This window comes from Chlorocebus sabaeus, chromosome 9 (assembly GCF_047675955.1).
Source record: "Chlorocebus sabaeus isolate Y175 chromosome 9, mChlSab1.0.hap1, whole genome shotgun sequence".
NCBI classification, from domain to species: domain Eukaryota; kingdom Metazoa; phylum Chordata; class Mammalia; order Primates; family Cercopithecidae; genus Chlorocebus; species Chlorocebus sabaeus.
The window spans coordinates 59,301,966-59,324,324 of record NC_132912.1 but is presented as its reverse complement, the minus strand read 5'-3'; positions in this window follow the sequence as shown (position 1 = coordinate 59,324,324).

Sequence of the window (22,359 nt, the reverse complement as noted above, 5' to 3'; positions counted from 1 at the left end):
CTAAGGAGAGTGGACGTGCACAGTAAGTACAGCTCATCAAGTCTAGAGATACGTTTCAGAGAGAAGTCCATATAGTGTCCCAAGAATGCACATCCTGGGACATCAAGCACCTTAAAAGGAATCATGTAGTGTCCCCTCACTTCTCATTTTTCATACCAAAGCAAGCTTTAATTTCACATTTTTTAGTTCCTGAGATGTATGTCTAGAACTAGGGTAATGAATGAAGAATTCTGAAATGGAGTTGTCCAGATTGACTTGTATGTTTTTAGACTCTTATCAATGCTTTCATAGACTTAAGAGAAATGGTGGCACAAAAGAATGATCAGACTCTTATTATATTTGCATTCCATAACTTCTTGAAATTTTTACTTTCTTAGAACTAATTTTCATATCATTTATTTATTGTCACAATAATCCTCAGTAAAAGTCACCAAATCTCAGTTTCATGCATTAATAACCGTTTCTTTTTGCTCATCAGATATGGGACATTATGCTGATCTGAACTGGTGTCAGCTTAGCTTAATCATATCTCAGGGTCAGCTGTGGCTCAGTTGCAGCTTGGCTTTGATGCTCTTGTCTGGGTACTCTCAGAAGTTCAGGGTCTTTAAAAAATGTTATAAAAAAGAAAAAGAAAAAGAAGTTTGAGGCCTCAGGTGAGACCACAGAGCTTACTCATTTGGCTCCGCTCCATGGTCTTTTCTCTTTCAGCAATAGACTCTAGGCATGTTCTGTTGTTAAAGGGATCTAAGAGACAGTGGGAATGTGTGAGGCCCTTTGAGAACTAATCTCAGAATTAGCACAGTGTCACTTTCACCATATTCTATAAACCAAAGTAAGTTACAAGTTTAGCCCAAGTTCAAGGTGTAGTGAAACAGACTCTACAGCTCCTCAGGAGGCTCTGCAAAGCCATCTTACGAAGCTCTTGGAAATACAAATAAATATATTGTTTAGACCATTTTTATAATTAAGCTATTATCCCAAGAATAATGACAGAAACAGTAGTGAAGAGTATGAGCTAGGCCAGGATGGCAGACTACAAGCACTGGTGTTCAGAGGCTCCCATCGGAAAAAAACATAATAAGCGTGTGAATCCTACACCAGCAACCAAGGCGTCCAGGTTTTCCCATCAAAATTGGCTAGAAAGCTGGTGTGACCCACAGAGCAAAGGAAGAACAGTGTGGTGCAGCAGCCCATCTAAGAGCAACACAGGGAAAGGGAACCCCCGCCCCCCAGCCAAGGGAGGCAACGAGTGAGCGTGCTACCCAGCCAGGGAAACTGTGCTTTTTCCACAGAACTGTGCATGCCACAGATCAGAAGATCCCACTTGCAAACCCATGCCACTAGAGCCTGGTGTCCCAAACCCAGATTCTTACAGTCATAGGCAGATTCTTACAGTCTCTCAACTGGAATCTGCTTAAGTCTACCAAATTCCCAGAGGGAGGGGTGACCAGCACCAGCTGCACCTAAGACAGCAGGCACCTTTTGCCTGCTGTCTAAGTCACTTGAGCTCTCTTGGGGAGGGACAGCAGCCAGCACTAGGACTCACAACTGCGTAACACACTAACCTCCCTGAGTGGGGGAAGGGTGGCACCCACTTCTATAGCTCCAGGCTGCACTTTTCCCCTGCTGGAGTCAGAGAGGCTGGATGGCTTGGTCCCAAGACGTGTCCCCACAGCCCAACACACCTGTGGCCAGAGGGCCTCTTCAGGCCCAACCCTGACCTATCCTTCCTCAGTGGGCAGGGCTCCCCTGCAGGATCTCCAATAACTCCAGCCAGAGGCTCAGGGACAGAATTCGGACCTCCCTGATCCAAAGCCCCTAGGGGGAGGGGTCGTTGCAGTCTTTGCAGACAGCACACTTAGCCTTTCCACCTGCTTGTTCTGAGGAATCCAGGAAGCCTAGATGAGTGGGTGTGCCACAGAGAAACACACCCTCTCCACCAAGGGACAAAGTGCTTCATTAAACTGGTCCTGCTCCCCATGCCACTCAACTGGGTGACAACCTTCAGCAGGGGTTGTCAGACACCTATACAGGAGCGATCCTACTGGCATCAGGTTGGTGCTCCTCAAGGTCAGAGGTCTTAGAAGAAGAAGTAGGCATCCATCTTTGCTGATCTCCAGCCCCCTTGAGTGACATCTCCAGGCACGGGAGGCAATCAGATAAATAGGGCCTGAAGTGAACCCCCAGCAAACTGCAGCAGCCCTACAGAAGAGGGACCTGACTATCGAAAGAAAAACACACAAGCAGAAAGTGACAATGACATCATCAGCAACAACGAAAAACACCCCCACAAAAACCCTATCCTAGGCTCACCAGCCTCAAGGACCAAAACAAGACAAACTCACAAAGATGAGAAAGAATCAATGAAAAAATGCTGAAAATCCAAAAGGCCAAAGTGACTCCTCTCCTCCAAATGATTGCGATGTCTTTTCATCAAGGACGCAGAACTGGATGGAGGATCAGATGGACAAATTGACAAAAGTAGGTTTCAGAAGATGGGTAATAAACCACACTGAGCTAAAGGAGCATGCTCTAACTGAATGCAAATAAGCTAAGAACCTTGATAAAAGGTTAGAGAAACTGCTAACTAGAATAACCAGTTTAGAGAGAAGCATAAATAACCTGATGGGAGCTGAAAAACACAGCACAAGAACTTTGTGAAGCATACACAAGTATCAACAGCTGATTTCACCAAGGGGAAGAAAGGATATCAGATTTTGAAGACCACCTTACTGAAATAAGACATGCAGACAAGAATAGAGAAAATATAGTGAAAAGGAATGAACAAAGCCTCCAAGAAATATGGGACTTCATAAAAAGACCAAATCTACGATTGATGGGAGTACCAGAAGGAGATGGGGAGAACTGAAACAAGCTAGAAAAAACACTTCACGATATTATCTGGAAGAACTTAACCTAGCAAGACAGGCAAACATGCAAATTCAGGAAATACAGAGAACACCATTAAGATACTCTGTAAGATCAACCCCAAGACACATAATAAACAGATTCTCCAAGATCGAAATGAAGGAAAACCTGTTAAGGGCAGCAAAAGGGAAAGGCCAGGTCACCTACAAGGGGAAGCCCATCAGACTAACAATGGACCTCTCAGCAGAAACTCTACAAGCCAGAACAGATTGGTTGCCAATATTCAACATTCTTAGAGAAAAGAATTTTCAAGCCAGAATTTCACATCCAGCCAAACTAAGCTTCATATATGAAGGAGAAATAAAATCCTTTCCAGACAAGCAAATGTTGAGAGATTTTGTAACCCCCAGTCCTGCCCTGCAAGAGCTCCTGAAAGAAGCACTAAATATGGGAAGGAAAAACCGGTACCAGCCACTGCAAAAAACACACAAAAATAGAAAGACCAATGAGACTGTTAAGAAACTGCATCAACCAATATGAAGAATAACTAAATAACATCATGATGACAAGATCAAATTCACATACAACAATACTAGCCTTAAATGTAAATGGGCTAAATTTCCCAATTAAAAGACATAGACTGGCAAATTGGATAAGGAGTCAAGATCCATCAGTGTACTATTTTCAGGAGACTCAACTTATGTGCAAAGACACACACAGGCTCAAAATAAAGGCTGGAGGAAAATTTACCAAGCAAATGGAAAGCAAAAAAGAAGCAGGGGTTGCAGTCCTAGTCTCTGACAAAACAGGCTTTAAACCAACAAAGATCAAAAAAGACAAAGAAGGCCATTCACAGTGGTAAAGGGAACAATTCAACGAGAAGAGCTAACTATTCTAAATATATATTCATCCAATACAGGAGCACTCAGACTCATAGAACACACTCTTAGAGACCTAAAAAGAGACTTAGACTTCCACACAATAATAGTAGAATTTAACACCACACTGTCAGTATAAGACAGAGCAATGAGACAGAAAATTAACAAGGATATTCAGGACGTGAACTCAGTTCTGCATCAAGTGGACCTAGTAGACATCTACAAAACTCTCCACCTGAAATAAACAGAATATACATTCTTCTCAGTGACACGTGGTACTTATTCTAAAATCAACCACATAATTGGAAAACATTCCTCAGCAAATGCAAAAGAACTGAAATCGTAGCAAACAGTCTCTCAGATCACAGTGGAATCAAATTAGAACTCAGGATTAAGAAATTCATTCAAAACCACACAATTTCACAGAAATTGAACAAACTGCTTCTGAATGAATACTGGGTAATAAGGAAATTAAGACAGAAATTAAGAAGTTCTTTGAAATCAATGAGAACAAAAAGACAACATACCAGAATCTCTGGGATACAGCTAAAGCAGTGTTAAGAGAGAAACTTATATACTAAATGCCCACATCAGAAAGCTAGAAAGATCTCAAACACTTAACATCACAATTAAAAGAGCTAGAGAGGTAAGAGAAAACTAATCCAAAAGTTATCAGAAAACAAGAAATAACAAAAATCAGAGGAGAATTTAAGGAGATAGAGATATGATAAACCCTCCAAAAAGTCAATGAATCCTGGAGCTGAATTTCTGAAAAAGATAGCAAAATAGATAGATCACTAGCTGGCTAATAAAGAGGAAGGAACAGAGAGAAGAATCAATAGATACAATAAAAAATGATAAACAGGATATCACCATTGACCCCACAGAAATACAGACTACCATAAGAGAATACTATAAAAACATCTACACAAATAAACTAGAAAATCTAGAAGAAATGGATAAAATCCTGGATGCATACACCCTACCAAGACTACACCAGGAAGAGGTCGAATCCCTGAATAGAACAATAACAAGCACTGAAATTGAGGCATTAACTAACAGCCTACTAACCAAAAATCCCTAGGACCAAATGGATTCACAGTTGAATTCCACCAGAAATACAAAGAGAAGCTGGTACCATTCCTCCTTAAACTATTCCAAACAATTGAAAAGTAGGGACTCCTCCCTAACTTATTTTATGAAGCCAGTATCATCCTGATACCCAAACTGGGAAGAGACATAACAAAACGAGAAAACTTCAGGCCAATATCCTTGGTGAACATCGATGTGAAAATCCTCAATAAAATACTGAAAAACCATATCCAGCATCACATCAAAAAATTGATCCACCAAGGTCTACTCGGCTTCATCCCTGGGATGCAAGGTTGGTTCAACATATGCAAATCAATAAAAGTAATCCATCACATAAACAGAACCAAAGTCAAAAATCACATGATTATCTTTATAGATGCAGAAAAGGTGTTAGATAAAATTCAACATCCATTCATGTTAAAAACTCTCAATAAGCTAGGTATTGATGGAACATATCTCAAAATAATAAGAGCTATTTATGACAAACCCACTGCCAATAGCATATTGAATGGGCAAAATCTGGAAGCATTCCCTCTGAAAACCAGTACAAGACAAGGATGCCCTCTCTCACCACTCCTATTCAACATAGTATTAAGTATTAGAAGTTCTAGACAGGGCAATCAGGCCAGAAAAACCAATAAAAGGTATTCAAATAGGAAGAAAGGAAGCCAAATTGTATCTGTTTGCAGATGACGTGATTTTATATTTAGAAAATTCCATCATCTCATCCCAGAAACTTCTTGAACTGATAAGCAACTTCAGCAAAGTCTCAGGATGCAAAATCAATGGTCAAAAATCACAAGCATTCCTTTATATCAACAATAGGCAAGCAGAGAGCCAAATCGTGAATGAATTCCCACTAGTAATTGCTTCAAAGAGAATAAAATACCTAGGAATACAGCTAACAAGGGATGTGAAGGACATCTTCAAGGAGAACTACAAACCACTGCTCAAGGAAATAAGAGAGGACACAAACAAATGGAAAAACATTCCATCCTCACGGATAGGAAGAATCAATATAGTGAAAATGGTCATACTGGCCAAAGTAATTTATAGATTCAATGCTATTCACATCAAACTACCATTGACATTCACAGAGTTGGAAAATACTTCTTTGAATTTCATATGGAATCAAACAAGACCCAAGACAAGCCTAAGCAAAAATAACAAAGCTGGAAGCATCACACTACCCAACTTCAAACTATACTACAAGGTTACAGTAACCAAAATAGCATGGTACTGGTATCAAAACAGACTTATAGACCAATGGAGAAGAACAGAGACCTCAGAAATATCTACAATCACCTGACCTTCAACAAACCTGACAAAAACAAGCAATGGGGAAAGGATTCCCTATTTAAAAATGGTGCTGGGAAAATTGGCTAGCCATATGCAGAAAACTGAAACTGGACCCCTTCCTTACACTTTATACAAACATTAACTCAAGATGGATTTAAGACTTATATGTAAAACCCAAAACCATAACAATCCTAGAAGAAAACCTAAGCAATACCATTCAGGACATAAGCATGGGCAAAGTCTTCATGACCAAAAAGCCCAAAGCAATGGCAACAAAAGCCAAAATTGACAAATGGAATCTAAATAAACTAAAGAGCTCTGCACAGCAAAAGAAACTATCATCAGGGTGAACAGGCAACCTACAGAATGGGAGAAGATTTTTGCAATCTACCCATCTGACAAAGGTCTAATATCCATAATTTACAAGGAACTTAAACATATTTACAAGAAAAATACAATCCCATCAAAAAGTGGGCAAAGTATATGAACAGATGCGTCTCAAAAGAAGACATTTACACAGTCAACAAAAGTATGAAAAAAAGCTTGACATCAATGATCGCCAGAGAAATGCAAATCAAAAACACAATGAGATACCATCTCATGCCAGTTAGAATGGTGATCATTAAAAAGTCACTGTTGGTGGGAGTGTAAATTAGTTCAACCATTGTGGAAGACAGTGTGGTGATTCCTCACAGAAATATCATTTGACTCAGCAATCCCATTACTGGGTATATACCCAAAGGAATATAAATCATTCTACTATAAAGACACATGTACATGTATGTTTATTGCAGCACTATTCACAATAGCAAAGACTTGGAAACAACCAAAATGCCCATCAATGATAGACTGGATAAAGAAAATGTGGTACATATACACCATAGAATATTATACAGCTGTAGAAAGGAATGAGATTATGTCCTTTGCAGGGACATGGCTGAAGCTGGAAGCCATCATACTCAGCAAACTTACACAGGAACAGAACACCAAATCCCACATGTTATCACTCATAATTGAGAATTGAACATTGAGAACACGTGGACACAGAGGAGAAGAACACACACCAGGGCCCATTGTGGGGTGGGGAATCAGGGGAGGGAACTTAGAGCATGGGTACATGCAAACTACCATGGCATACTTATACCTATGTAACAAACCTGCATGTTCTGCACTTGTATCCCCTCACTTTTTTTTTTTAGAAGAAATAAAAAAAAATATATGTAGTACATTCAGGACTCCAGAAGACCTTGTCAAGTCTCTTCTCTGAAGATAGTTTCACAAAACATTTAGTGGGCACTCTAATGGGCAGATTCTAGGGCAATACAGCATGCTTCCTGAGCCTCATAGAAGGAGCAGCATATTCCAGGGGCTGGGCATTGTATGGCCATCTGAAATCGAGACGGAAGGAGCTCAGTCGAGAATGGGACACAAAGTCAGGAGGAAAGAGGTAAAAATGGAACCTGTGTTGCAGACAACAGCAGATTGGAGAAGACAGCTTGGATCTCTAGCCCCAGTCCACCTCCTAGTACCTGTGGCTATGAGTTTAGTTCACACATTCATAAACCCTACTCCCTGCAGAGACAGCACCCTTGTCAGGAAGCCCTTCATTGCATCAGCGACAGAGGCCTGCAGTTTCAGGGCATGTCCCTTCCAGAGATAGGGAACCTCGCTGCTGAGCGCTCAGTGCTTCTCTCAATCTCACCAAGCAGATAAGGCACCAAGTGAAGGTGGATGAGAGAAGGGCAGAAGTTATCCTCCTAATGTTTCTAATCTTCCCTTTAAGAAACTGAAATGGATATATTTAAACATGAAGATTCAGAAATGGTCCCAGGTCAGGTGCGGTGGCCCACACCTGTAATCCCAGCACTTTCAGAGGCCAGGGCAGGAGGATTCCTTCAGCCCAGGAGTTCAAGACAAGCCTGGACAACATAGTGAGACCCTGTCTCTACAAAAAATAAAAAAGTAAGCCAGGCACAGTGGTACATGCCCATAGTCCCAGCTACTCAGATAGCTGAGGTGGGAGGATCACTTGGGCTCCAGAGGTCAAGTCTGCAGTAAGCTCTAATTGCACCACTGAACTCCAGCTTGGGCAACAGGGCAAGTCCCTGTCTCAAAAAAAAAGAAGAAAAGAAAAAGGAAAGGAAAGAGAAAGAGAGAGAAAGAGAAAAAAGAAAGAGAGAGAGGAAGAGAAAGAAAAGAAAAGGAAGAGAAAAGAAAAGAAAAAAGAAAAAAAAAAAGAGTTCCTCCAACACTCTGGAGGCATGGGTAGAGTTAGCTAAATGATTCTTAAGGTTTCCATAAATTTAAACTGTGTAATTCCAGAAGAAAGGAACTTGGCCTTTTTTTCCTATCTTCACCATAGGATTTCTTAAGGTATATTTATAAATAAATAAACAAGAAAACAAATTTTAAAAAGAGTATGAGCTAAATTTTGATGTTTTAAATGAATAGAAGGAGTGAGAAGTAGACTGGTTTAGACCGACATGAAGAGAACAGTTTTGAGGGACAAGAAAGAGCAATATTATAGATGAAACAATGTAAAGCAAGAAGAAAACTTATTCTATCTCTAGGCCATTTCATAGTCCAGATGTTGAAAAACACTGTCATCACTTGGTTACCTCTGTGTTTATTAATGTCCTTAAGGGATGGTCAGAATTCAGTTCAAACAAAAAAATTCAGAGACGACACACAGAAGCCTTGAATAATAGAGAAATAAATCTTATTCCTAAATTAAAGGAAAAATATTAATGTAAAAATCATGTGAAATTGTAAATCTCAAATGAAGGGGATTGTTTTGAAATCTGATAAATAAATTATCAACTTCATATAGACCATAAATATAAGAGAATTGACAAAATTCTTGAAAACAGTTTTGAGTCACAACTTGAATTATATATTACTATCCTTATTTCATAGTGCAGAAAGTTTGATTTAGAGATGTTAAGCTGCCAAATTTAATATACTTAGGAAATCACAAAGTAAGAAGTTGCATCTATAAAACTCTAAAATCTATGCTCCTTTTACTATCTCATAGCTTCTTCTGATGGCATTCAATGAGATTTAATAATACGTAGTAATTTTCTTTCTTGGAAGCTTAGATTAACTAGCATAGGTAAACACAGTAGTGTAAAATTAGGGATGCTCTTCTTGGAAAATAAAATGCATGTTACTTATTTTCAAGTATAGGAAGCATAAGGAATAAAATATGTAGAGCTTCTTATGTGACAGTTGTTGAGTGTCTAGCTAGTGAACGGTGGGGTGTAGGGTAATCTCTTTGTGAAGGAGATCTTTGTGATGGTATCCTCTGCATTTAAAGGTAGGGAAGAGTGGTGGTTTTAGGATTGACTCTGAGTCGCAATATAAAGTAATTGCCAAAGGGACGGAATTAAAAGGGCTCTGAAGACAAAGACAAAGCTTTTACACATTTAAGAAATAGTTAGAGGTATGAAATTGTGCAGTGTGTGGTTAAAATATTTTGTGAGAGTATGCAATTTATTAACAAACAATCTAAAGGAAAAATAGCAGGTTGATGATTTGCTTTTAAGGGAAGATTACAGGCATAGTGAAAGTTTTGGAAGAAGGTACTATATGTTGGTGAAACAACAGCTTTTTTATTTTTTATTTTTATTTATTTATTTTTGCTTCTTTCACTTTAATTATTTTGAAATTCATCCATGTTATTTTATACACACACACACACACACACACACACACACAGAGGTGCAGAATGTGCCCCTTTGTTACACAGATATACATGTGCCATGGTGGTTGGCTGCACCCATCAACCCGTCATCTACATTAGGTATTTCTCCTAATGCCATCCCTCCCCCTTGCTCCCCACCCCCTGACAGGCCCAGTGTGTGATATTCCCCTCCCTGTACCCATATGTTCTCATTGTTCAACTCCCAGTCATGAATGGGAACGTGTGGTGTTTGGTGTTCTGTTTCTGTATTAGTATACTGAGAATGATGGTTTCCAGATTTATCTATGTCCCTGCAAAGGACATGAACTCATTCTTTTTTGTGACTGTATAGTATTACATGCTGCATATGTGCCACGTTTTCTTTATCCAGTCTATCACTGATGGGCATTTGGGTTGGTTCCACATCTTTACTATTGTGCATAGTGCTGCAATAAACATACGTGTCCATGTGTCTTTATAGTAGAATGATTTATATTCCTTTGAGTATATATCCAGTAATAGGATTGCTGGATCAAATGGTATTTCTGGTTGTAGATTCTTGAGGAATCACCACACTGTCTTCCACAATGGTTGAACTAATTTACACTCCCACCAACAGTGTAAAAGCATTCCTATTTCTCCACATCCTCTTCACGATCTGTTGTTTCCTGACTTTTTAATGATCACCATTCTAACTGGTGTGAGATGGTATCTCATTGTGGCTTTAATTTGCACTTCTCTAATGACAAGTGATGATGAGCTTTTTTTCATATGTTTGTTGGCCACATAAATGTCTTCTTTTGAAAAGTGTCTGCTCATATCTTTCACCCACATGTTGATGAATTTTTTTTTTCCTGTAAATTTGTTTAAGTTCCTTGTAGATTCTGAATATTAGCCCTTTGTCAGATGGATATATTGCAAAAATCTTCTCCCATTCTGTAGGTTGCCCGTTCACCCTGATGACAGTTTCTTTTGCTGTGCAGAAGCTCTAGATCCCATTTGTCAATTTTGGCTTTTGTTTTTATTGCTTTTGGTGTTTTAGTAATAAAGTCTTTGCCCATGCCTATGTCCTGAATTGTATTGCCTAGGTTTTCTTCTAAAGTTTTTATGGTTTTAGGTCTTACATTTAATTCTTTAATCCAGCTTGAGTTAATGTTTGTATAAGGTGTAAGGAAGGAGTCCAGTTTCAGTTTTCTGCTTATGGCTAGCCAGTTTTCCCAACACCATCTATTAAAAAGGGAAACCTTTCCCCATTGCTTGTTTTTGTCAGTTTTGTCAAAGATCAGATGGTTGTAGATGTGTAGTATTATTTCTGAGGCCTCTGTTTTGTTCCATTGTTCTATGTATCTGTTTTGGTACCACAACCATGCTGTTTTGGTTACTGTAGCCTTGTAGTATAGTTTGAAGTCAGGTAGAGTGATGCCTCCTGCTTTGTTCTTTTTGCTTACTATTATCTTGACTATACAAACTCTTTTTTGGTTCCATATGAAATTTAAAGTAGTTTTTTCTAATTCTGTGAAGAAAGACAATGGTAGCTTGATGGTAATAGCATTGAATCTAAATTACTTTGGGCAGTATGGCCATTTTTATGATATTGATTATTCCTTTCCATGAGGATGGAATGTTTTTCCATTTGTTTGTGTCCTCTTTTATTTCCTTGAGCAGTGGTTTGTAGTTATCCTTGAAGAGCTCCTTCATTCACATCCCTCGTAAGTTGTATTCCTAGGTATTTTATTCTCTTTGTGGCAATTGTCAATGGGAGTTCACTCATGATTTGGTTCTCTATTATTGGTGTATAGGAATGCTTGTGATTTTTGCCCATTGATTTTGTATCCTGAGAATTTGCTGAAGGTGCTTATCTGTTCAAGAAGTTTTGGTGATGAGATGATGGGGTTTTCTAAATATACAATCATGTCATCTGCAAACAGAGACAATTTGACTTCCTCTCTTCCTGTTTGAATATCCTTAATTTCTTGTTCTTGCCAGATTGCCCTGGCCAGAACTTCCAATACTATGTTGAATAGCAGTGGTGAGAGAGGGCATCCTTGTCTTTTGCCGTTTCTCTAATGGAATGCTTCCAGCCTTTGCCCATTCAGTATGCTATTGGCTGTGGGTTTGTCATAAATAGCTCTTATTATTTTGAGATATGACCCATCAATATCTAGGTTATTGAGTGTTTTTAGTATGACAGGGTGTTGAATTTCTTTATTATAAGCTGATAACTCTAATAACTAGTAGCCAAGAATTTTCTGTGATATTAAAAAGCCTAGGAAAACACTGATGCAATTAGAGACCAAGGCATTGGACTCCTGTATATTAAAGTGAGTTTACTTGTGATGGATGCAGTGAAGTCTGGAAGGGAGTAACTTGTTCTGTCTTAAGACCATAGAATTTTGTGGATTACAATGAAAGCCTGTGTTGCCATGAAACCAGACAGGATTACTTTATGTTTACTGACAATATATATTCATGACATATCCATAGAAATAACAAATACCATTAGGGAGTGATGAAAATATCAACGGAAATTGATAAACAGGAATCAAGATAAAAATAATAGCAATATAATTACATGTCTCGTAATAAAATTTTACTGTATTATGCTAGCCTTAAAGTTCTGCTATGTGACCAGTTCCTACAAAAATGACTGGCATATAATAAGGAAAAAAAATTCATCAAATTTATATTGAGTGAATGACTTGTGTCCTATCAAGGGAAAAACTAGAGTGGATAAGTGAAGAGTATTACTGGTACAAATGTAAAATACTTGCAATATTATCTGTGTATCACCAAGATCATGAAAGAGTTTCTGTATACATGGTAGACATTTGTAGAGTAAATCATATTTGGGAACGATGTCTATTTTTCACTAAATACAACAGTTTAACTAGTTTTTTGGACTCTAACTGTACTCCTTGCAGTCCATTCTCTAAAAATTGGTCACTTTCCAACATGTAGAATAGTCTTTCTAACACGTAACACTCACCTTACTACTTGCTTCTTAAAATCAACTCATTTTCTGCCCCCACTTCCCAGTTGGCCTCGGAGTAATACCGAGACTATGTGGCTTGTCACAAGGTAGCTCTGATTTTGTCTCTGCTTGCATCTCTCACCTTAATTATAATCCTGGAGGCTGGAGAAAGACAAATTACTTGCAGTCCACTACTACCAGTTCTTTAATCCCTCCAAGGACACTATTTTCTCTGTGCACACTTTCTCTGTCTCCTCTGTCTAGTTCTTTTATCACCTTTGACTTTCCTAACACTGTTGGATTCCTTTCATAGATTCACTAAACTAAGCTTGGTTTAATGGCCTAGATCTGTCCTTCCAAAGGACCCTAAGTTTACCTCTGTGACAGCTGTTGCTCCAACAATACCTGGTTCCCAATGTAGCTCAGCCCTTGCTCAACATCTCATTTATGGAAACAAAGTCCAGCAACTTTATTAAGGTTTCAACTCAAAAGTCACCTAACCAGAGAACCTTTACCAGATTACCCCACATGAAAGACAACTCCTCCCCTCTCTCATTGTTTCTTTACAGTGTTTTACTTCCATGTAACACTCATATGATCTACAGTGTTATTTAATTATCCATTTATTTTTAAATTGCTTTTTGATATTTTGTAAACACAAGGAGAGTGAGGTCCTTGCCTCTTTCATTTACTGCTATATCCTCCTTAACCTGAAAGGTGCCAACCGTAAATCACGCACTTGGTCAATAGTTGATAAACATATCAGTAAAGTTGTAAGTAGACTCTTGTGAATATCTAGGAACATAAATTGGTTCCAATTTATAACTCAGAGGAAATAGTTTGTACAAGTCCCTTTCCTCTAGATAGCATCTTAGTGCTGCTGCTTTCCAGCTGTCATTCTACCAGACTTCTGCTCCTCTCCTTCTATCAACTCTTTCAGTATCCAGTAGTCATGACCCTTGCCATTTGTTCTCACCCTATTTCTTCTTGTAGACAATTTTCTCTATATGTATTATCCTTTCTTACGTACATTGCATCTAGTGAAGGGATAGGAAAAAAAGATACATTTTCTTAAAAGAAAGGGCAGGTAGCTGTGTGGAAAAAACAGAGGGTTAAAACAACAGCAACAAAAACAATAAAATACAAGCTCCCAAAAGCATGAAGAATGGTGGAGCGAATCATGAAGATATCTGCAGCCATAAATATGACACTAACATTGTTTAATGCAATTGTTGCTTTACCAGTCCTTGCTGTGTATTCTAACCAGAAACTTAGTCATGGTTGCATTTCTAACTTCTATTCACTATTGTAAGTTGTAAATTAAAGTGTCATTAAGTAAAATTCAATTGTCTCTGATAGGACAAATCCTCAAAACAGGCTGGCAGGATTTCCACAGATTAAGTTTCACCAAGGATGAGTGTGCAATATAAAGGAAAGTAATAAATAACAAATTGTAAAACACCAAAGCAAACCAAACCAAAATATACCAATTAGCAAGAAATAGCAAAATCAAGAAACAGAGTTAACAAGAATTTAGGTTAACAAGAATTTTAGATAGCCCAGGCAATGAAATGACTGGATATAGAATATAAAATATGTACTTTAAATTAAAAATGGTTGAAAGGAATAGTTGTATCAAAAATAGTAAGTAATAAAATGTTAAAATGAAGAAAATAGATTGAAAATAAACAGGTATAAATGTGAAAAATACAATCAGTGAAGTGTTAACTGCCACACTAAATGCAGATAAATAGAAATTTACTAAACAAAAGATAGAGTTAACAAAAAAATCTTAGAGTCTAGAGCAAATTTTAAAAGATAGAAAAACAAAAGGGAAATAAATAGATCTGGAAGACAAAATGAGAAGGTCTAATATAACTGAAGTTCCAAAAAATGAAAAAGAAAAGAAAATAGACAGAATAAATAAAGACATTGGCTTGGGATCTTCCAGAACACTGAAATACATGTTCAGTGTTTTAAATATATGAGGCATAAATTAAAAATTTTTGTGCTTAGCACAACTTCAGACACATAAGAGAAAAATATTTCCAAAAAAGTAACCAAAATAAAAGACAAATTATTTACAAAGAAATAGCATATAGATGAATTGCAGACTGGTAAGCAGAAAAATTTATAAAAGATGAACATAAAGGTAAATAAACATTTATAAGTATTCATTATAAAACAATGTTGCAATATGTTCATTGAAGACAGAGTTAAATAAAACAAAAGCATGTAATAATACTGAATACTGGTAATACTGGAGCACCGTATTTGGGCTATATATGTACTAACATCACCATATTTACATATATTTTTTCAACTTTTAAAGTTCAGAGGTACATGTGCAAGGTATGCAGGTTTGTTAGATAGTAAAACGTGTGCCATGGTGGTTTACTGCACAGATCATCCCATCACCTATGTATTAAGCTCAGCATCCATTTAGCTATTCTTCTTGAAGGTCTCCCTTCCCTCACCCCTTCCACACATGCTTAGTATGTGTTGTTTCCCCCCATGTGTCCATGTGCTCTCATCGTTCAGCTCCTGCTTATAAGAGAGAACATGCAGATCACCATATTTTTAATGAGAAAAAGTCACCCTTTATGATTCAGTTTAGATTTTATTAATTGTGCAGATCCATGTTCTATAGAGAAACACAACATAATATAAATACAATGCTTTATACTGAAAATGATGGAGAATAAAATTTTAATAAAACACCAAGCAATCCAATAATAGGTGAGAATTTTTCTAAATATAGACATACAGTTTATATAGGAAGTGCAAAATAATATGGAACTAATCAAGTTAAATATCATTGCATTGTACTGGATCTTCAAAAGACACAGATTTACTTTTTGGACCAAAAAGAAGTGGAAAATATTTGCCAACTCTTCACCCAACAGGGGACTTGCTTCCAGAATATACATGGAACTCAAAGAAAAAAACTCATTAAAAATTGGGTAAAAGACATTAATAGACATTTCTCAAGGGTGGGGGGGGAATATAAAGACTTAACATCACTAATCATCAGAGAAATGGAAATCAAAATTTCAGTGAGATACCATTTTACCTCAGTCAGAATGGCATTATTAAAAAGAGATTAAATAACAGGTGCTGATGAAGATTTGGAGGAAAGGGATCACTTACACACTGTTGTGGGGATGTCAACTAGTAACGAGAGAGGAGGCAGTTGGGGGCTGGTTAGGCAGATAGAGAGGGAGAGTCTTGGGAGTAGGACAGAGACAGGCAATATTCACAGGAACAACCACAGTACAGCACCTATACTGCCTCTGCAGATAATGGGAAGAAATGTGGTTAAGAACTTCCCCTTGTGCCAGGATGTTGCTCAGAAGGGACTGTCTCAATTTAGGCATTGTCACAATAAATCAAGCTAAATATACTTAACTTGACCCAGCTCATTATAACATCATTAACATGACATTAGCATTGTGGTTATAGTCCCCTGCCCCCAACAACTGTGGGTTTCGCTTAGGCACTCATGAGTAATAACCAAGATGGGAGTCACTCTGGCCAACCCTAGGCGTGCACAGATACAACACCCCTAAGAGGGGAACTTCACCCCTCCCATTTGACCAAAGACTTCCTGGTCTTCACGGAAGACTTCCTGGTTTTTGCCACATAAAAGTTCTAGAATTCAGCCCATATTTGGCAGCCTGCTTTCAGTATCCCTCCTAATAAATTCTGCTCTACTCACTCTCTGGTTTCCTCATGCCTAATTCTTTGTGGCTATAGGACAAGAATACAGACCTAGCTGAACTAGGGACTAAGCAGACTGAAACGGTAAAGCCACTATGGAAAATCATATGGAGATTTCTCAGAAAACTATAAATAGAATTACCATTTGATCCAGCAATCTCAATAGCAGGTATAGAACCAAAGGAATAAAATCAGTATATCCAAGTGATATTTGCACTTGCATGTTTGTTGTGGCACTATTCACAAAGCAAAGATATGGAATCAACCTAAATGTTCATCAGCGGATGAATGGGTAATGGATATGTACACAATGGAATACTATTCACCATAAAGAAACAATGAAATCGTGTCATTTGCAGCAACATGGATGGAACTGAGGTCATTATCTTAAGTGAAATAAACCAGTCACAAAAAGACATATAATGCATGCTCTCACTTACAGGTGGGAGCTAAAAATTTGAACACATGGAAGTAGAGAATGATGAAAAAATAGTTAACAGAGACTGCAAAGGGTGATTAGGTGGAAGTGGGGGGTAGTGAAGAGAAGTAGATTAAAGAATATAAACATATAGTAAGATAGAAGTAGTAACTAAATGTTTAATAGCAAAGTAGAATGACTATACTTAAAAAAATGTATTGTATTCAGGTGATGGACACCCTAAATGCTCTGACTTGATCACTGTGCATTATATATACGTAAAACGTTTCTCATGTACCCCATAAATTTGCACAAATTAAAAAATATGCAGAATAAAAATTAGACAGAATTATAAGGAGATGTCAATAAACTACATGTACAAATTCATACTTTCAAAACTTCTTACTAAATGATAGACACAGCAAGTAAAAATACTAATACAAATATAGACGGTATTAAAACCACAAGTTTTAATGTGGTGAAGTACAGAAAATTTTGTATCTACAATGAGAGAGTCCATGTTGTCTAGTATACATGAAACATTTATGAAAATGGCACACATTCTGAGCTAGAAAGATAATATCAAACATGTCAAAGAGTTGGTATCACGTTCTCTTATGAAAATTAAGAAAGAAATCAACAAAAACTTTAAATAAGCTTAGAAATTTTAAAAGGTTCATCCAAGTAAGCATAGTTATAAGGAAAAACCATAAGGAAAATGTTTATATAGAAAAATAAATGATAAAATGTAGTAAAAATATATAAAGCAGTACTCAGCAAAATTTGTAAACTTAAATACTTGTATTCAAATCAATTAAACCAACAATTGGTAAGGAAAGGTTCCATCTCAAAATTAAAAGGAAGAAATGCTAAATGAAGTCCAAAAGAATAGAATAAAGGAAATAATAAAAACAATGTTAGTAATTTTAAAACAGAAAACAAATATGCAATTAAAAGCATCAATAATGTTAAAACTACTTCAGTGAAAATTGTAAAAAATGGACAAACCTCTGTCAAAACAAATTGTAAAACACATAAACAGTCTACGAGTATTTGTATGAAGCTAGAATAAACTTCATGTCAACATTTTACTCAAAATGTTTTTCGAAATCTATTAGGATGATAAAATGATTGTTCTTTTTTAAACCCTTGACGTGTATGTTAAATTACATTATTTTTAAATTTTAACTCAAATTTGTAGTCCTGAAATACAGTCAAATTGATCATATGCATTATCTTTTTTATACATCCTGAATTCAATTTGTCAATAATTGTATTGGGATTTTTCATCTATTTTTGTAAGTGAGATTGGCTTATAATTTTGTTTCTTGTTTGTTCTGAATATTAAAGAACATGTGCAGGTTTGAATAGAAAAATGGCTTTCATAAATGTTGTTGCATAAATAAATAAATAGAAGCCAACCTTGCACTATGCATGAAATTCAATTCCAAGCTTATGAATACTTAAATGCTAACTGGCATAACTATAATACTGTTCAAAAATACGTACAATAATATCTTTATGATCTCGGAGATAGGAAAATACTTCTTAGCTAACAAAGTCAAATCATAAAAGAAAAGGCTGATAAATTCACCTCATTAAAATAAAGAATTTCTATGTATTTCTTTTTAAATCATGATAAATAGAACTGGAAGTTAAGGGACAGACTTGAAAACAATTTGCAAAATATTAAACAGATTACTACCTCATCATTTTAGGGACACTGTAAAGTCAATAGAGAAAAGTAACCTACCCATTCCAAAAATGCACAAAGAAATAAGCAGGGACTTCCACCCATGAATATGTATAGGATTATTGTTTGTAATAGCAAGAAACAAAACAAAATCAGAACATGGAAACTACCCTAATACCCATTAAGAATAAAATAAATTTAAAAATTGTGCAATACAAAATGTAATGAAGAAGAATGTACCATAGTTACACATATTAATGTATTTATATCTAAAAAATCATATGGAGAAAAAGAAGCAAACCACAGAAGAATATGTACACTATAATTCATATAAACATTACAAAAAAAAGGCAAAAATCAATTAATGTACTTTTGGGTGTTATAAATCTCTATGGAAATCAGATGCTTAATTAACTTTAAACAGTAGTTAGCTGTGGCAGGAATAAAGGAGGATAAAATTGGAGAAGTTTATATTATAATGTTTTCTTCAATGACCTAAGGAAAAGATACATATATCTATCTAAAAGGCAAGTATATATTATGTGTTATGTTTTGTATTAAATTAAATACAGTACTACTTTCTAAAATACAGTCCTTAAATATTATTTATATTCCATAACCCATATTAAAAAGTAAGTTTTATGTAAATAGGTACTTTTAGATTTTCTTCACTGCTGTGTTTCAAACACCTAGGTGGAGTCTAGCACAGCTAATCTAGGCCAAATGAATGAACAAAAGATAAGCAGAGTGAATGGAGAAGTGCCTTTGTTAGATAATAAAATCCAATATTTTTCCTAAAACATAATCATACATTATTTAAGCAGTTCTTATTATTCAACTGAAATTGAAAAATTAAAGATATTGACAGGAGGCAAACCAATTTGTTACAGAATACTCTGGAAAGGCTCAGAAATTTGAGGCATAGTACAAGACATCATAAAAGATGTGGGACATACATGGAATAGAAAATGAAAGAATTGTGTAAAACTGTGAAGAACTTTGGCTATTAGACTCCTAGATCCTTACTGCTGATGTATACACAATCTTGTGTCTTCCTCTCCTCAGCTTCTATAGGGAACAGATGGTTATTTTTCTTTAGAGAAAGAAGACCAAAGGAGTTCTGGAATTAGGGACAATAATCACAGTGGAAAGCAGTACAAAAGCAAATCAATCCAAAAGCTAGCAGAAGACAAGAAATAATCAAAATCAGAATTGAACTGAATGAAAATGAGATACCAAAAAATACGAAAGATCAACAAAAAATAAGATGGTGTTTTGAAAGTACAATAAGATTGAAAGATTACTGACTAGACTAATAAAGGAAAAAAAGAGAGAGGTGATTCAAATAAACACAATCAGAAATAGCAAAGGGGACATTACCACCAATCCCATAACAATACAAAAAACCCTCAGAGACTATTCCAAACACCTCTATGAACACAAATTAGAAAACCTACAAGAAATGGATAAATTCTTGGAAACATAAGTTTCCAACATTGAAGCAGGAAGAAATAAAATCCTTAACAGACTGGAAAGAAGTTCCAAAATTGAATCAGTAATAAAAGACCTACCAATTACAAAAAGCCTGGCGCCAGAGAGATTCACACCGGAATTCTACCAAACCTATTTAGAAGAGCTGGCACCATTCCTACTAAAGCTATTCCAAAAAATTGATGAGGAGGGACTGCCTCTTAACTCATTATATGAGGCCAACAACATTCTGATACCAAAACCCAGCAGAGTCACAATGAGAAAAGAAAACATTAGACCAATATTTTTGATGAACACAGATCCAAAAAATCCTCAGCAAAATACTAGCAAACCGAGTCCAGCAGCACATCGAAAAGCTAACGCAGTACAATCACGTAGGCTTTATCCAAGGGATGCAAGGTTGGTTCAACAAATGCAAATCAACAAATGTAATTCATCACATAAATGAAACTAAAAACAAAAAGCACATGACCATCTCAATATATGCAGAAAAGGTTTTTGGCAAAATGTAACATCCCTTCATGTTAAAAACCCTCAACAAACTAGGCATTGAAAAAACATACCTCAAAATAATAAGAGCTATCTATGAAAAACCCACAGAAAAAATCATACTGAATGGGCAAAAGCTGGAAGCACTCCCCTTGAGAACCAGAGCAACATAAGATTTCCCACTTCCACCACTCTTATTCAGCATAGTACTGGAAGTCCTAACTCGAGCAATTAGGTAAGAGAAATAAATCCAAATAAGAGACGAAGTCAAACTATTTTTGTCCATAGATAATATAATTTTATACCACAGATTCTGCCAAAAAGCTCCTAGATCTGATAAACAACTTCAGCAAAGTTTTAAATTACAAAATCAGTGTACAAAACTTAGTAACATTTCTATACTCCAACAACATCCAAGCTGAGTGCCAAATCAAGGATGAAATCCCATTCGCTATAGCCACACTCACAAAAATATCTAGGACTACAACTAACCAGGGAGGTAAAGAGACAATGAGAATTATAAAACACTGCTGAAAGAAATCAGAGCTAACACAAACAAATGGAAAACCACTCCATGCTCATGGATAGAAAGAATAAATATTGTTAAAATTGCTACACAGCCCAAAGCAATTTAGATTCAAGGCCATTCCTATGAAACTACCAATTGTTGCAGGATCTTTGGGGTGTTACTTTTCTAGCAGAAAAACTGTGGCTTGTGGCATTTTTGCCTGGGTTTTGCTCATGGCCACTGGGTTTGTTCTACCCACTTGGCCTGGTAAACTGGGTTTGGCTCAAGCTACCAGCCTGGATCCCATGCCTCCAAGGGAGACTGCAAGTCAGGTGTGTAATGGCATGGGGTCTGGTCACTATACAGTCAGACATGCCAGCTGCTACTGCATGGCAGGCAGCTCTAGATGCCAGATCTCTGTGAGGTTGCAGCTGGACCAGGCACATGGCAAGCAACTTCCTTGGCTGGCATCAGGTAATGCAGTGGTGCCCAGAAGCTTGGAAATGCCAGGAACTGCAGGGACCCAAAGAAGGAGTTACACCCTTGGCTTGGAAGCTCCCAGGTCTGGTCTCTCGAATGGCTGCAGCTTTTCTCTTCTTCTCTTTGCCCACAACATGGTGAGCAAGGGGTATGTTTCATCCCTGTTTGTGTAACAACTCTCTTAGCCTTGCCATTTGGGAGGTCCTGAGTTTTTGCATTGTGACCAGGAAGAATGAGGTATACAGACAAGTGGAGAGTGAGCAAGGTGAAGAGGAGCTTTGAGTGATAGAATAGCTCAGAGGGGACCCACAGTGGGTAGCTCATTTTCACAGCCAGTTTATCCTAATGAGTGTTCAGCTGCTAGCAGAGAGCAGACACTGGAGTGGAAAGCTTATCTCTGCAGGCAGGTCGTCCTGTTATCTCTGCAGCTCTCAGCGGAGAGGGTAGTTCCTTTCAGCAGCGGGTCATCCCATCGTCTCTCTGTCCTCTGCTCTGGCTGAGCCTGAGGATATTATGGGCCTCAGAGGGGAGGAAGTTCCCAATGATTGGTCCATGGGTGGCCATGGGTGGGCCCTGAAAAGGCACCATAAGTTCTGACTCTGGTCCTTGGGATTGGCAGCCCGGACACCAGCCTTCAGGGCCTCCTTGGCCTGAAGGTGGGCCTCACTGGGGATCTGCCCCCTTCCACCCAGGTGCCTGTCCGTCTTCTGCTGCTGTCCATGGTGCCCAGGCTGCTCCTGCCAAGAGCAACCTGCAGGCCAGCACTGAGC